The sequence below is a fragment of the Scyliorhinus torazame genome, chromosome 10 (genome assembly GCF_047496885.1).
Source record: "Scyliorhinus torazame isolate Kashiwa2021f chromosome 10, sScyTor2.1, whole genome shotgun sequence".
Classification (NCBI taxonomy): Eukaryota; Metazoa; Chordata; class Chondrichthyes; order Carcharhiniformes; family Scyliorhinidae; genus Scyliorhinus; species Scyliorhinus torazame.
The window spans coordinates 191,414,553-191,428,626 of NC_092716.1; the positions used below are offsets into that span (position 1 = coordinate 191,414,553).

General features: G+C 47.9%; 1 protein-coding gene across 3 annotated transcripts in view; it reads left to right on the plus strand.

Moving 5' to 3' along the window:
• Positions 1-14,074, plus strand: part of tead1a (TEA domain family member 1a) — a 356,877-nt gene that overhangs the window by 159,648 nt on the left and 183,155 nt on the right. The window lies entirely within an intron of this gene.

Genomic DNA, 14,074 nt, shown 5'->3' on the forward strand with positions numbered 1-14,074 from the left:
AATTGCAGTATAATCGTGACCGGACAATCTATTTATTGGTGAAAAATAATGGTCCTGCACCCTAGTACAAACTCCCGATTCTGACCGTAGTATCTTTTACATCCACCTGAGAGCCTTGGCTTAACATTTTATCTGAAAGATGACACCACTGACGCAGTAGCAATCCCATAGTGCTGTATTGGGAGTGCCAGCCACAATGGTGTGCCGAGGGTTTCACCTCCACAACCCAAAGATGTGCAGGTTAGGTGGATTGGCCATGCTAAATTGCTCTTTAATTGGATAAAAAATAATTGGGTACTTTAAATATTTTTAAAAAGGTGATGTGTCAAAGTCCCTGGAATGGGACGTGACAATTATTAAGACTGAGTTCTCTTGAATGTTTTATGAATTGTGGTAAGATTCACCCACTAAAGTCTATCGCAAGAAACCAAGGAGTAGGGGCTATGTTTTAGTGTTCATCCTTTAAATAATCAGCTGAAAGACCTTGCTTTTTTTAATGAGTGACTTTGCAGATTTAGTTGGCTGCGTTGTGTGTATTTTGAAAAGCAGATGTAAAGAAGTCAAATTGCTTGGTTTGCATTGCCCTTCATTCCCATTGCTGTTAAATGTGGGCACTGGAAAAGCTGATGCAGTTTCAGTGGTGGTTGATATTTTGGTGTCATCACATCAAGAAAATGATCCTGGCAAAGGTGCATTGAAAGAAGAAGCTAGACTTTTTTATATTTGTTCATGGGATGTGAGCATTACTGGCAAGATCAGCAATTATTGCCCCTTGAGCTGTCTTCTTGAACTACTGCAGTCCTGTGTGGTGCAGGCACGCCCACAGTGCTGTTTGGAAGGGAGTTCCAGGATTTTCACCAAGCGTCAGTGAAGGAACAGCAATTTTAAAAAAAATTTAGAGTACCCAATTATTTTTTCCCCCCCAATTAAGGGGCAATTTAGTGTGGCCAATCTACCTAGTCTGCGCATCTTTTTGGGTTGTGGGGGTGAGACCCATGCAGACACTGGGAGAATGTGCAAATTCCACATGGACAGTGATCTGGGGCAGGATCGAACCTGGGACCTCAGTGCCGTGAGGCAACAGAGTTAACAATTGCGCCACTGTGCCGCCTGTGAAGACCATAAGACATAGGAGCGGAAGTAAGGCCATTCGGCCCATCGAGTCCACTCCACCATTCAATCATGGCTGATTTCAACTCCATTTACCCGCTCTCTCTCCATAGCCCTTAATTCCTATAAGACCATAAGGAACAGTAATATGTCGCCAAGTCAGGGTATTTTGACTTGGAGGTGAACATGCAAGTAATGGTGTTCCCATGTTTGTTCTTCTAGGCAGTAGAGATTGTGGGCGGGCAGATGCTATGAAGCCAACTTTGACGAGTTGCTGGATAAATATGAGAAGAATGGAAAGGAAGAATATTCTGCTAGGGTTAGATGAAATGGAGGGTGTTAGCAGGTTTGTGTGGGGCATAAATGCCAGCAGCGACCTTTTGGGTTGAATGGCCTATTTCTGTGCTCTACATAAGTCACTGACCGTGGAGTTATACTGAACCTCTCACTCGTGGGCAGTCCAGATTTCTTGTCTTAATTCTCAACCAACTCTCTCAAAAGAATGTCTTGGTCATGTTACCCCATTTTATTCTCATGGCGTGTTCTGCAATCTTAGCAAATACTTTGGCATATCTGTTATGGGAGAATAGCAGATTACATAAGATGTTGTGGAGTGTATGCTTTGAGATACCGCCAGCTTTGGCCGTACTGCCTTTGTCCTGCTCCGCTGTTGGCTGAATGTAGTTAATTAGCAACCATTTCCATGGTAACTATTCCCTAATCCAAAACAATGTCTTATTTTTCTTTCTCTCTGGGCTCTCCTTATCTTCTGTTTACCTGCAGGCTGGATTGCGCCCCCCCCCCCCCCCCCCCCCCCCACAACACACACACACACACACTCAATCTCCAGCCTCTGCCAGTCTACTGAGAAGTTGATTTTTCTTTTTGCAAACCGTGAACAGCACTGGCATAGCGAGACACAGAAAGCAGGTTCCAGACCAGTAATCAGCAAATGTGGCTGCCTGCGGATATCATATGGCTGAAAAAAAATTTTTTTTGAAAAGGAGAAGTTTAAAAAAAGGTGTGGGGGGGGGGGAGAATCTGTTCCAATAATGAAGACAAAAATGAACAGTCTAGCTCGCCCAATTAGTTCTTCATACTGTAACTGTTTGGTCTTTTGGATGGAATCCAGCGGCACTAGTAGGGAGGGAAGTTGTGCACAAGGACTTGCATTTGAAGTTTCAATTTGGTTTGGCAGATGAAATGGTCGCTTTCATGCTGTAGATTATGCTGTCCTTTGATCCAGAAAAAGGCTTTGAAGAGACCACCCTTAGATGGTTCTAGCATTTCATGGAAACCAAGATAACTGCTTCAAGAAAACCTTGCACAAGGTGCTCGTCAATTTTTAACAGAGCTATGGGCGAACATGAAGTAAAAATTTTTAGAAATAAACTTAAGAGTGCCCATTTCTTTTTTTTCCCCCAATTAAGGGCCAATCCACCTACCCAGCACATATTTTTGGGTTGTGAGGGTGAGACTCACGCAGACACTGGGAGAATGTGCAAACTCCACACACACAGTGACCCGGGGCTTGGTTCGAACCCGGGTCCTTGGTGTTGGGAGGCAGCAGTGCTAACCACTGCGCCACCATGTCGGCCCTTAAATCATTTTTTATTTTGTTTGTACATCTAAATGTTGCATGTATTCTTCGCCCATTGGTGCTAAATTCACTACCACATTGGGTAGCTGATGCAAACTGCGTAAATGTATTTAAGGGGAAGCTAGCTAATCACATGAGGGAGGAACGACTAGAGAAATATGCTGATGAAGTAGGGTGGGAGGCGGCTAGTGTGGAATATAAACATCAGCATTATACCAGTCCCTTGACCTTCCATCTGACTTAAGACCAGAAGTGGGAATTTTCACTGATTGCACAGTGTTCATTACCATTCACAGCCCCTCAGATACTGAAGCAGTATGTGACCACATGCAGCAAGACCTGGACAACATTCAAGCTTGGGCTGATGAGTGGCAAGTAACGTGTGCCACACAGGTGTTGGGGCAATGACCACCTTTGACCCGCAAGAATCTCAGCATCTCCTCATGATATTTAACAGCATTACCATTGTTGAATTTCCCATCAACAACATCCTGGGGTTACCATTGACTGGAAACTTAACTGGACCAGCCATATAAATACTATGACTACTTAGGGCAGGTTGGAGGCTGGGAATTCTGTGGCAAAGAACTCACTTCCTGACTCCACAAATACTGCCTGCCATCTGGGGGAGATGGTGGCATTGTGGCAATGTCGCTGGACTATTCATCCAGAGACCTAAACAAATTCTCTGAGGACACTGGTTCAAATCCAGAGCAGCTGGTGGCATTTAAATTCAATTATACAGGGGACGCATCAAAGGTCATTACGCGATAATTAGAGCTCATGGCTTATGGGACAGAGGATTGGTTAGTTTTAACAGGAAGCAGAGAGTAGGAATAAGTGGGTCTTTTTAGGGTTTTCAAGATGTGAAGAGTGGAGTGCCACAGGAATCAGTGAGGGGACCTCAACTATTTACAATTTATATCACTGATTGGACGAAAGGACCAAATGTATGTTTGCTTAATTTATCATAGAATTTACAATGCAGAAGGAGGCCATCCAGCCCATCGATTCTGCACCGGCTCTTGGGAAGAGCACCCTACCCAAGGTCCACACCTCCACCCGAACCCAGTAACCCCACCCAACACTTAAGGGCAATTTTGGACACTAAGGGCAATTTTAGCATGGCCAATCCACCTAACCTGCACATCTTTGGACTGTGGGATGAAACCGGAGCACCCGGAGGAAACCCACACACACACGGGGAGGATGTGCGGACTCCGCACAGACAGTGACCCAAGCCGGGCATCGAACCTGGGACCCTGGGGCTGTGAAGCAATTGTGCTATCCACAATGCTACCGTGCTGCCCTTAACTTTGCTTATGACACAAAGGTAGGTAGGAAAATAAAGTTGTGAAGGGGACATAAGGATTCTGCAAAGGGATTAGATAGCTTTAAGTCAGTAGGCAAATGTTTGGCAGATGGAGTATATATAATGTGGAAAAAAATGAACTTGGCTACTTTGGCAGGAAGAATAGAAAAGCAGCATATTGTTTAAATGGAGAGAGATTGCAGAAGTCTTAGGTACAGAGGGACCTGGGTGCCCTGGTACATTAATCTGGAAAGATTGATATGCAAGTACAGCCAGTAATAAGGAAGACATTGGTGTTTATTGTCAGGAGAATAGAATATAAAAGAAGAAATGTTTTGCTACAGTTGATAAGACTACATCTGGAGTATTGTGTACAGTTTTGGTCTCCTTATTTAAGAATGAATATAAATGTGTTTGAAGTAGTTCAGAGAATGTTCATTCGTTTGGAGAGTTCTCTTATGAGGAAAGTTTGGAGAGGCTGGAACTCTGCATTGGAGTTTAGAAGATTGAGAGGTGATCTTATTGAAACAGAAGGGACTTTACTGGGTGGATGTTGAAAGAATGTTTCCCCCTGAGGGGAGAGACTAGTACTAGGGGACACATTCTTAAATGGGGGACCCTTCATTTTTTTTAAATTAAATATTTTATTGAAAATTTTTGGTCAACCAACACAGTACATTGTGTATCCTTTACACAATATTATAACAACACAAATAACAATTACCTATTTTATAAACAAAAAATGAATAAATAATAAATAACAAAAATGAAAACTAGCCCTAATTGGCAACTGCCTTGTCACAAGTAACACTCTCCAAAAATATAATTTAACAGTCCAATATATAATTATCTGTAGCAACGACCTATACATACTATACAGTATATATTGACAACCCTGACAGTCCTTCTGGTTCCTCCTCTCTCTCTCTCTCTCTCCCCCCCCCCCCCCCCCCCCCCCCCCCCCGATCCTGGGCTGCTGCTGCTGCCTTCTTTTTCCCATTCCGTCTATCTTTCTGCGAGGTATTCGACGAACGGTTGCCACCGCCTGGTGAACCCTTGAGCCGACCCCCTTAGGACGAACTTAATCCGCTCTAGCTTTATAAACCCCGCCATGTCATTTATCCAGGTCTCCACCCCCGGGGGCTTGGCTTCTTTCCACATTAGCAATATCCTGCGCCGGGCTACTAGGGACGCAAAGGCCAAAACATCGGCCTCTCTCGCCTCCTGCACTCCCGGCTCTTGTGCAACCCCAAATATAGCCAACCCCCAGCTTGGTTCGACCCGGACTCCTACTACTTTTGAAAGCACCTTTGTCACCCCCATCCAAAACCCCTGTAGTGCCGGGCATGACCAAAACATATGGGTATGATTCGCTGGGCTTCTCGAGCACCTCGCACACCTATCCTCCACCCCAAAAAATTTACTGAGCCGTGCTCCAGTCATATGTGCCCTGTGTAATACCTTAAACTGAATCAGGCTTAGCCTGGCACACGAGGACGACGAGTTTACCCTGCTTAGGGCATCTGCCCACAGCCCCTCCTCGATCTCCTCCCCCAGCTCTTCTTCCCATTTCCCTTTTAGTTCATCTACCATAGTCTCCCCTTCGTCCCTCATTTCCCTATATATATCTGACACCTTACCATCCTCCACCCATGTCTTTGAGATCACTCTGTCCTGCACCTCTTGTGTCGGGAGCTGCGGGAATTCCCTCACCTGTTGCCTCGCAAAAGCCCTCAGTTGCATATACCTGAATGCATTCCCTTGGGGCAACCCATATTTCTCGGTCAGTGCTCCCAGACTCGCGAACTTCCCATCCACAAACAGATCTTTCAGTTGCGTTATTCCTGCTCTTTGCCACATTCCATATCCCCCATCCATTCCACCCGGGGCAAACCTATGGTTGTTTCTTATCGGGGACCCCCCCAAGGTTCCAGTCTTTCCCCTATGCCGTCTCCACTGTCCCCAAATCTTCAGTGTAGCCACCACCACCGGGCTTGTGGTGTAGTTCCTCGGTGAGAACGGCAATGGGGCTGTCACCATAGCCTGTAGGCTAGTCCCCCTACAGGACGCCCTCTCTAATCTCTTCCACGCCGCTCCCTCCTCCTCTCCCATCCACTTACTCACCATTGAAATATTAGCGGCCCAATAATACTCACTTAGGCTCGGTAGTGCCAGCCCCCCCCATCCCTGCTACGCTGTAAGAATCCCTTCCTCACTCTCGGGGTCTTCCCGGCCCACACAAAACCCATGATGCTCTTTTCAATCCTTTTAAAAAAAAGCCTTCGTGATCACCACCGGGAGGCACTGAAACACAAAGAGGAATCTCGGGAGAACCACCATCTTAACCGCCTGCACCCTCCCTGCCATTGACAGGGATACCATATCCCATTTCTTGAAATCCTCCTCCATCTGTTCCACCAACCGCGTTAAATTTAACCTATGCAATGTGCCCCAATTCTTAACTATCTGGATCCCCAGGTAACGAAAGTCCCTTGTTACCTTCCTCAACGGTAGGTCCTCTATTTCTCTACTCTGCTCCCCTGGATGCACCACAAACAACTCACTTTTCCCCATGTTCAATTTATACCCTGAAAACTCCCCAAACTCCCCAAGTATCCGCATTATTTCTGGCATCCCCTCCGCCGGGTCCGCCACGTATAGTAGCAAATCGTCCGCATACAAAGATACCCGGTGCTCTTCTCCTCCCCTAAGTACTCCCCTCCACTTCTTGGAACCCCTCAACGCTATCGCCAGGGGCTCAATCGTCAGTGCAAACAATAATGGGGACAGAGGGCATCCCTGCCTTGTCCCTCTATGGAGCCGAAAATATGCAGATCCCCGTCCATTCGTGACCACGCTCGCCACTGGGGCCCTATACAACAGCTGCACCCATCTAACATACCCCTCTCCAAAACCAAATCTCCTCAACACCTCCCACAAATAATCCCACTCCACTCTATCAAATGCTTTCTCGGCATCCATCGCCACTACTATCTCCGTTTCTCCCTCTGGTGGGGCCATCATCATTACCCCTAACAACCTCCGTATATTCGTGTTCAGCTGTCTCCCCTTCACAAACCCAGTTTGGTCCTCGTGGACCACCCCCGGGACACATTCCTCTATTCTCATTGCCATTACCTTGGCCAGGACCTTGGCATCTACATTTAGGAGGGAAATAGGTCTATAGGACCCGCATTGTAGAGGGTCCTTTTCCTTCTTTAAGAGAAGCGATATCGTTGCTTCAGACATAGTCGGGGGCAGTTGTCCCCTTTCCTTTGCCTCATTAAAGGTCCTCGTCAGTACCGGGGCAAGCAAGTCCACATATTTTCTATAGAATTCGACTGGGAATCCATCCGGTCCCGGGGCCTTTCCCGCCTGCATGCTTCTAATTCCTTTCACCACTTCTTCTACCTCGATCTGTGCTCCCAGTACCACCCTTTCCTGCTCTTCCACCTTGGGAAATTCCAGCCGATCCAAGAAGCCCATCATTCTCTCCCTCCCATCCGGGGGTTGAGCTTCATATAATTTTTTATAAAATGTCTTGAACACTCCATTCACTCTCTCCGCTCCCCGCTCCATCTCTCCTTCCTCATCCCTCACTCCCCCTATTTCCCTCGCTGCTTCCCTTTTCCTCAATTGGTGTGCCAGCAACCTGCTCGCCTTCTCCCCATATTCGTACTGTACACCCTGTGCCTTCCTCCATTGTGCCTCTGCAATGCCTGTAGTCAGCAAGTCAAATTCTACATGTAGCCTTTGCCTTTCCCTGTACAGTCCCTCCTCCGGTGCTTCCGCATATTGTCTGTCCACCCTCAAAAGTTCTTGCAGCAACCGCTCCCGTTCCTTACTCTCCTGCTTCCCTTTATGTGCCCTTATTGATATCAGCTCCCCTCTAACCACCGCCTTCAACGCCTCCCAGACCACTCCCACCTGGACCTCCCCATTATCATTGAGTTCCAAGTACTTTTCAATGCACCCCCTCACCCTTAGACACCCCCCCTCATCTGCCATTAGTCCCATGTCCATTCTCCAGGGTGGGCGCCCTCCTGTTTCCTCCCCTATCTCCAAGTCCACCCAGTGTGGAGCGTGATCCGAAATGGCTATAGCCGTATACTCCGTTCCCCTCACCTTCAGGATCAATGCCCTACCCAGCACAAAAAAGTCTATTCGCGAGTAGACTTTATGGACATAGGAGAAAAACGAGAACTCCTTACTCCTAGGTCTGCTAAATCTCCACGGGTCTACACCTCCCATCTGCTCCATAAAATCTTTAAGTACCTTGGCTGCTGCCGGCCTCCTTCCAGTCCTGGACTTCGACCTATCCAGCCCTGGTTCCAACACCGTATTAAAATCTCCCCCCATTATCAGCTTTCCCATCTCTAGGTCCGGAATGCGTCCTAGCATCCGCCTCATAAAATTGGCATCATCCCAGTTCGGGGCATATACGTTTACCAAAACCACCGTCTCCCCCTGTAGTTTGCCACTCACCATCACGTATCTGCCCCCGTTATCCGCCACTATAGTCTTTGCCTCGAACATTACCCGCTTCCCCACTAATATAGCCACCCCCCTGTTTTTCGCATCTAACCCCGAATGGAACACCTGCCCCACCCATCCTTTGCGTAGCCTAACCTGGTCTATCAGTTTCAGGTGCGTTTCCTGTAACATAACCACATCTGCCTTAAGTTTCTTAAGGTGTGCGAGTACCCGTGCCCTCTTTATCGGCCCGTTCAGCCCTCTCACGTTCCACGTGATCAGCCGAGTTGGGGGGCTTCCTACCCCCCCCCCCCCCACTTGTCGATTAGCCATCACCTTTTTCCAGCTCCTCACCCGGTTCCCACGCAGCTGTATCTCCCCCAGGCGGTGCCCCCCCCCGCCCATCCTCTCCCATACCAGCTCCCCCCTCTCCCCAGCAGCAGCAACCCAGTAATTCCCCCCTCCCACCCCCCCCCCCGCTAGATCCCCCGCTAGCGTAATTACTCCCCCCATGTTGCTCCCAGAAGTCAGCAAACTCTGGCTGACCTCGGCTTCCCCCCCGTGACCTCGGCTCGCACCGTGCGACGCCCCCTCCTTCCTGCTTCTCTATTCCCGCCATGATTATCATAGCGCGGGAACCAAGCCCGCGCTTCTCCCTTGGCCCCGCCCCTAATGGCCAACGCCCCATCTCCTCCACCTCCCCTCCTCCCCCCATCACCACCTGTGGGAGAGAGAAAAGTTACCACATCGCAGGATTAGTACATAAAACCCCTCTTTGCCCCCCACATTCGCCCCACCACTTTGTTCGAACGTTCTTTTTAATAACCCGCTCATTCCAGTTTTTCTTCCACAATAAAAGTCCACGCTTCATCCGCCGTCTCAAAGTGGTGGTGCCTCCCTCGATATGTGACCCACAGTCTTGCCGGTTGCAGCATTCCAAATTTTATCTTCTTTTTATGAAGCACCGCCTTGGCCCGATTAAAGCTCGCCCTCCTTCTCACCTCCGCACTCCAGTCTTGATAAACGCGGATCACCGCGTTCTCCCATTTACTGCTCCGAGTTTTCTTCGCCCATCTAAGGACCATTTCTCTATCCTTAAAACGGAGGAATCTCACCACTATGGCTCTGGGAATTTCTCCTGCTCTCGGTCCTTGCGCCATCACTCGGTATGCTCCCTCCACCTCCACCGGACCCGCCGGGGCCTCCGCTCCCATTAACGAGTGCAGCATCGTGCTCACATATGATCCGACGTCCGCTCCCTCCACACCTTCAGGAAGACCAAGAATCCTCAGGTTGTTCCTCCTTGCGTTGTTTTCCAGTGCCTCCAACCTTTCCACACATCGTTTCTGATGTGCCTCCTGCGTCTCCGTCTTCACCATCAGGCCCTGTATATCGTCCTCATTCACGGCTGCCTTTGCCTTCACGACCCGAAGCTCCCGCTCCTGGGTCTTTTGTTCCTCCTTTAGCCCTTCGATCGCCTGTAGTATCGGGGCCAACAGCTCTTTCTTCATTTCCTTTTTGATCTCTTCCACACAGCATTTCAAGAACTCTTGTTGTTCAGGGCCCCATGTTAAACTGCCACCTTCCGACACCATCTTGGTTTTTGCTTGCCTTCCTTGCCGCTGTTCTAAAGGATCCACTGCAATCCGGCCACTTTCTCCTCCTTTTTTCATCCGTATCCAGGGGGGATTCCCTTCTGGTTTACCGCACAGTGTTTTTAGCCGTCAAAATTGCCGTTGGGGCTCCTATCAAGAGCCCAAAAGTCCGTTTCACAGGGAGCTGCCGAAACGTGCGACTCAGCTGGTCATCGCCGCACCCGGAAGTCGGACCCTTCATTTTTAAAAGGAGATGAGAAGAAATATTCTCAGAGGATCATGAATCGTTGGAACTCGATCCCCAAACCAGCATCCCCTTCAACATACAAACATTCCTAAATACAACAAAACAAACGACCCAAAAGGGAATCAACGGTCAACCCATACACCGTAAACGGTAAATAGAATCTTGACTAAAAAGGGACTTGAAGGTTATCAGGGGTCGGCAGAATGTGGAGTTAGTCGCAATCCGATCAGCCATGAACTTACTGAATGGCGGAGCAGGCTGGGAGGGCCTCCTAATTCATATTTTTGTATGTATTTACATGTCAAGTGTGTGATGGAATACTCTCCATTTCACTGGATAAGTGTAGGTCCAACCAAATCTGACACCATTCAGGAAAAAGCAGCCTGACTAATCGGCACCCCATCCACCACTGGAAACATTCACCCCTTCACTACCAGTGCACACTGAAAGTAGCATGTACACTATGCACTGCAGCAACTCACCAAGCCTCCTTCAACTGCACCTTCCAAACCCGTGACCCCTACCACCTTGAACGACAAGAGCATCAAACACATGGGAATATAATCACCTGCAGATTCATTATAACAGAGGAGCAGGCCATTCAGCTCATCGAGCCTGCTCTGCCATTCAATGTGACGGCATCTGATCATCCACTTCAATGCCTTTTTCCTACAATACCCCCATATCCTTTATGTCATTGGTATTTAAAAATCTGTCAAATTTCTGCTTTATACGTACTCCGTGGCTAAGCTTCCACAGGCCTCTAGAGTGGAGAATTCCAAAGATTCACAACAATCTTGAGTAAAAACATTTCTGCTTATTTTAAGATTGTGTCCCATGATGCTAGACTTCCCAACCAGAGGAAACACCTTTCCTGCACCTACCCTGTCCATCCCTTTAAGTATTTTATAGGTTTCAATGAGATCATCTCTCATTCTTCGAAACTCTAAAGACTGCAGGTCCAGATTCCCCACTCTCTTCTTAGGACAGTCCCACCATCCCAGGAACAAGTTCTCTTCTAAGTCACACATCATCGCACAGGGCTAAATCGCTGGCTTTGAAAGCAGACCAAGGGAGGCCAGCAGCACAGTTCGATTCCCGCAACAGCCTCCCCGAACAGGCGCCGGAATGTGGCGACTCGGGGCTTTTCACAGTAACTTCATTTGAAGCCTACTTGTGACAATAAGCGATTTTCATTTTCATTTTTCATTTCATCCTGAGTTAGAAATGCATTCATTCCTTCATCATTCCTTCATTATTACTGGGTCAAAAATCTCAATCTTCCTTTTGATAACTGCATGTGGGTGTAACTATGCCACATGTACTGCAGCAGTTTGAGAGTGCGCTCACCACCACCTCAAGGGCAACTAGGGATGGACAATAAATGCTAGCCTTGCCCGTGATGCTGTTATCCCATGAATGAATTCAAAGACGTTTGGCCAAATGACCCGTTTCCATATAAATTTTATGTAATTCAAACAATTATCTCAAATAATTTAGCAAAACCTGTGACATTCCAGCCAAAGTTCAGATCTAATGGAAGGTAGTAGAGTGCAAAGGTCCTGATTCCCCACTATGGGATCTCAAATAAATTGTGGGAGTACTTCATTGGGAATTTTTGTTGCTCCTCATCTGATCTGTTCACTTTTAAAAAAGATTTGGACTATCCAATTAATTTTTTCCAATTAAGGGACAATTTAGTGTGGCCAATCCACCTACCGTGCACATCTTTGAGTTGTGGCGGCGAAACCCACGCAAACACGGGGAGAATGTGCAAACTCCACATGGACAGTGACCCAGAGCCGGGATCGAACCTGGGACCTCAGCGCCGTGAGGCAGCAGGGCTAACTCACTGCACCACCATGCTGCACTTCTGGTCTGTTCACTTGATGTCTGATGATTTCTTGGTCGTCCGACAGTTTGTAGGGAACTGCAGCGATATTAATAATCTAATATTTACAGATTTCAACACAACAACTTTAAATGAAAGTCCTAAACATACAAATTACGATGGACAAGCGAAAAACCCTTGGGTCCATCTATCCTGTTTCACAAACTCCGATGTCTTGTACATCACCATTAGACAACCCAAACCCCACCCGAGACCATGTGATTCCCTGGGAGAGGTGAATTGGCTGGCGCCTTTCCTTATGTTACCATGGTAACTACACTTCGAAAAGAACTTAATTGCCTGTAGTCGGTGTTTAAATGTAGAAAACCCAGAAGCTAACTCATGCTCCTGTGAAGCGTCTTTGGATGCTTAAAGGCATTATATAGATTGTTGTCTTATTTCAACTCTTTTGTACTGCCGCGAACAACCATAGTGGTTTGAGTTGACTGCATACTGCAGGCTGTCAACTTCTACATGGCCTATATATTTTTGTAATTTTTGAGTGCCCAATTCATTTTTCCAATTAAGGGGAAATTTAGTGTGGCCAATCCACATAACCTGCACATCTTTGGGTTGTGGGGGCGAAACCCACGCGAACAAGGGGAGAATGTGCAAACTCCACACAGACAGTGATCCAGAGCCGAGATCGAACCTGGGACCTCGGCACCGTGAGATAGCAGTGCTATCCACTGCGCCACTGTGCTGCCCCACGTGGCCTATATGAATGAATGAAAAAGAGGAGGCAGAGGGTGGCGCAGTGGGTAGCTCTGCTGCTTCACAGCTTCAGGGACCTGGGTTCAATTGCAGCCTTGGGTGACTGTCTGTGCCTTTTACACTTTCTCCCCGTGTCTGCGTGGGTTTTTCCCCCAAGAGTCCAAGGATGTGCAGGTTAGGTGGGGTTATGGATTACGGGGGTAGGACAGGGGAGTGTGCCTAGTGGGGTGCTCTTTCAGAGGGTCGGCGTGGACTAGATGGGCCAAATGGCCTACTTCTGCACTGTGGGAATTTTATGATTCCACTTCTTTCACCAGGCTTTTCATCACCTGCCTTAATATCTCCTTTGGTCATTTGGTGTAAAATTCTATTTGAGAACACTCCTGTGAAGTATCTTGCGATGTTTTACTATAATTTTTTTTTAAATTTAGGGTACCCAATTATTTTGTTTTCCAATTAAGAGGCAATTTAGCGTGGCCAATCTACCTAGCCTGCACATCTTTGGGTTGTGAGGGTGAGACCGACGCAAACACGGGCAGAATGTGCAAACTCTACACACACAACAACCCGGAGCAGTGATCAATCCCGGGTCCTGAGTGCCGTGAGGCAGCAGTGCTAATCACTGCGCCACCGTGCTGCCCCATTTTACTATAATAAAGGTGTGACGTAAACACAATTTGTTTTCAGGTGGAAAGAAAGACTGGAGTTTCTGTAGCACCTAACTTGACTTCAGGCTGGCGTCCGGCGACGGCGGGCAGGAGGCAGCCGCACATTGGAGGGCTCCCGTTCGGGAACGTCATTTTCGGAGAGTAACGCCCGGTCCTAGGGCCAGCGACGGCAGTAAAAGTCGGGAGATAGCGCAAGGAGAAGAAGGATGTCGCAAAACAACAAAAGAACGGCTGGGAAAAAAGCGGCTGAAAGTCCATTGGAGAAGGAAAAGGTCACCGCGGGGTCAACAAAGAAAATGGAGGCTGGAGCACCAGGGGAGGCCGCAGTGCTTACGGCTGAAGAACTAACTAAGGTGATGGCTGCGGAATTCCAAAAGCAGTTGGCGCAGATTGAGAAATGTATGGAGATGGTGAGGAAGGAGATGAGGGAGGTTTTGAATGTGCTGGTGGAGGAGGCGGTTTCC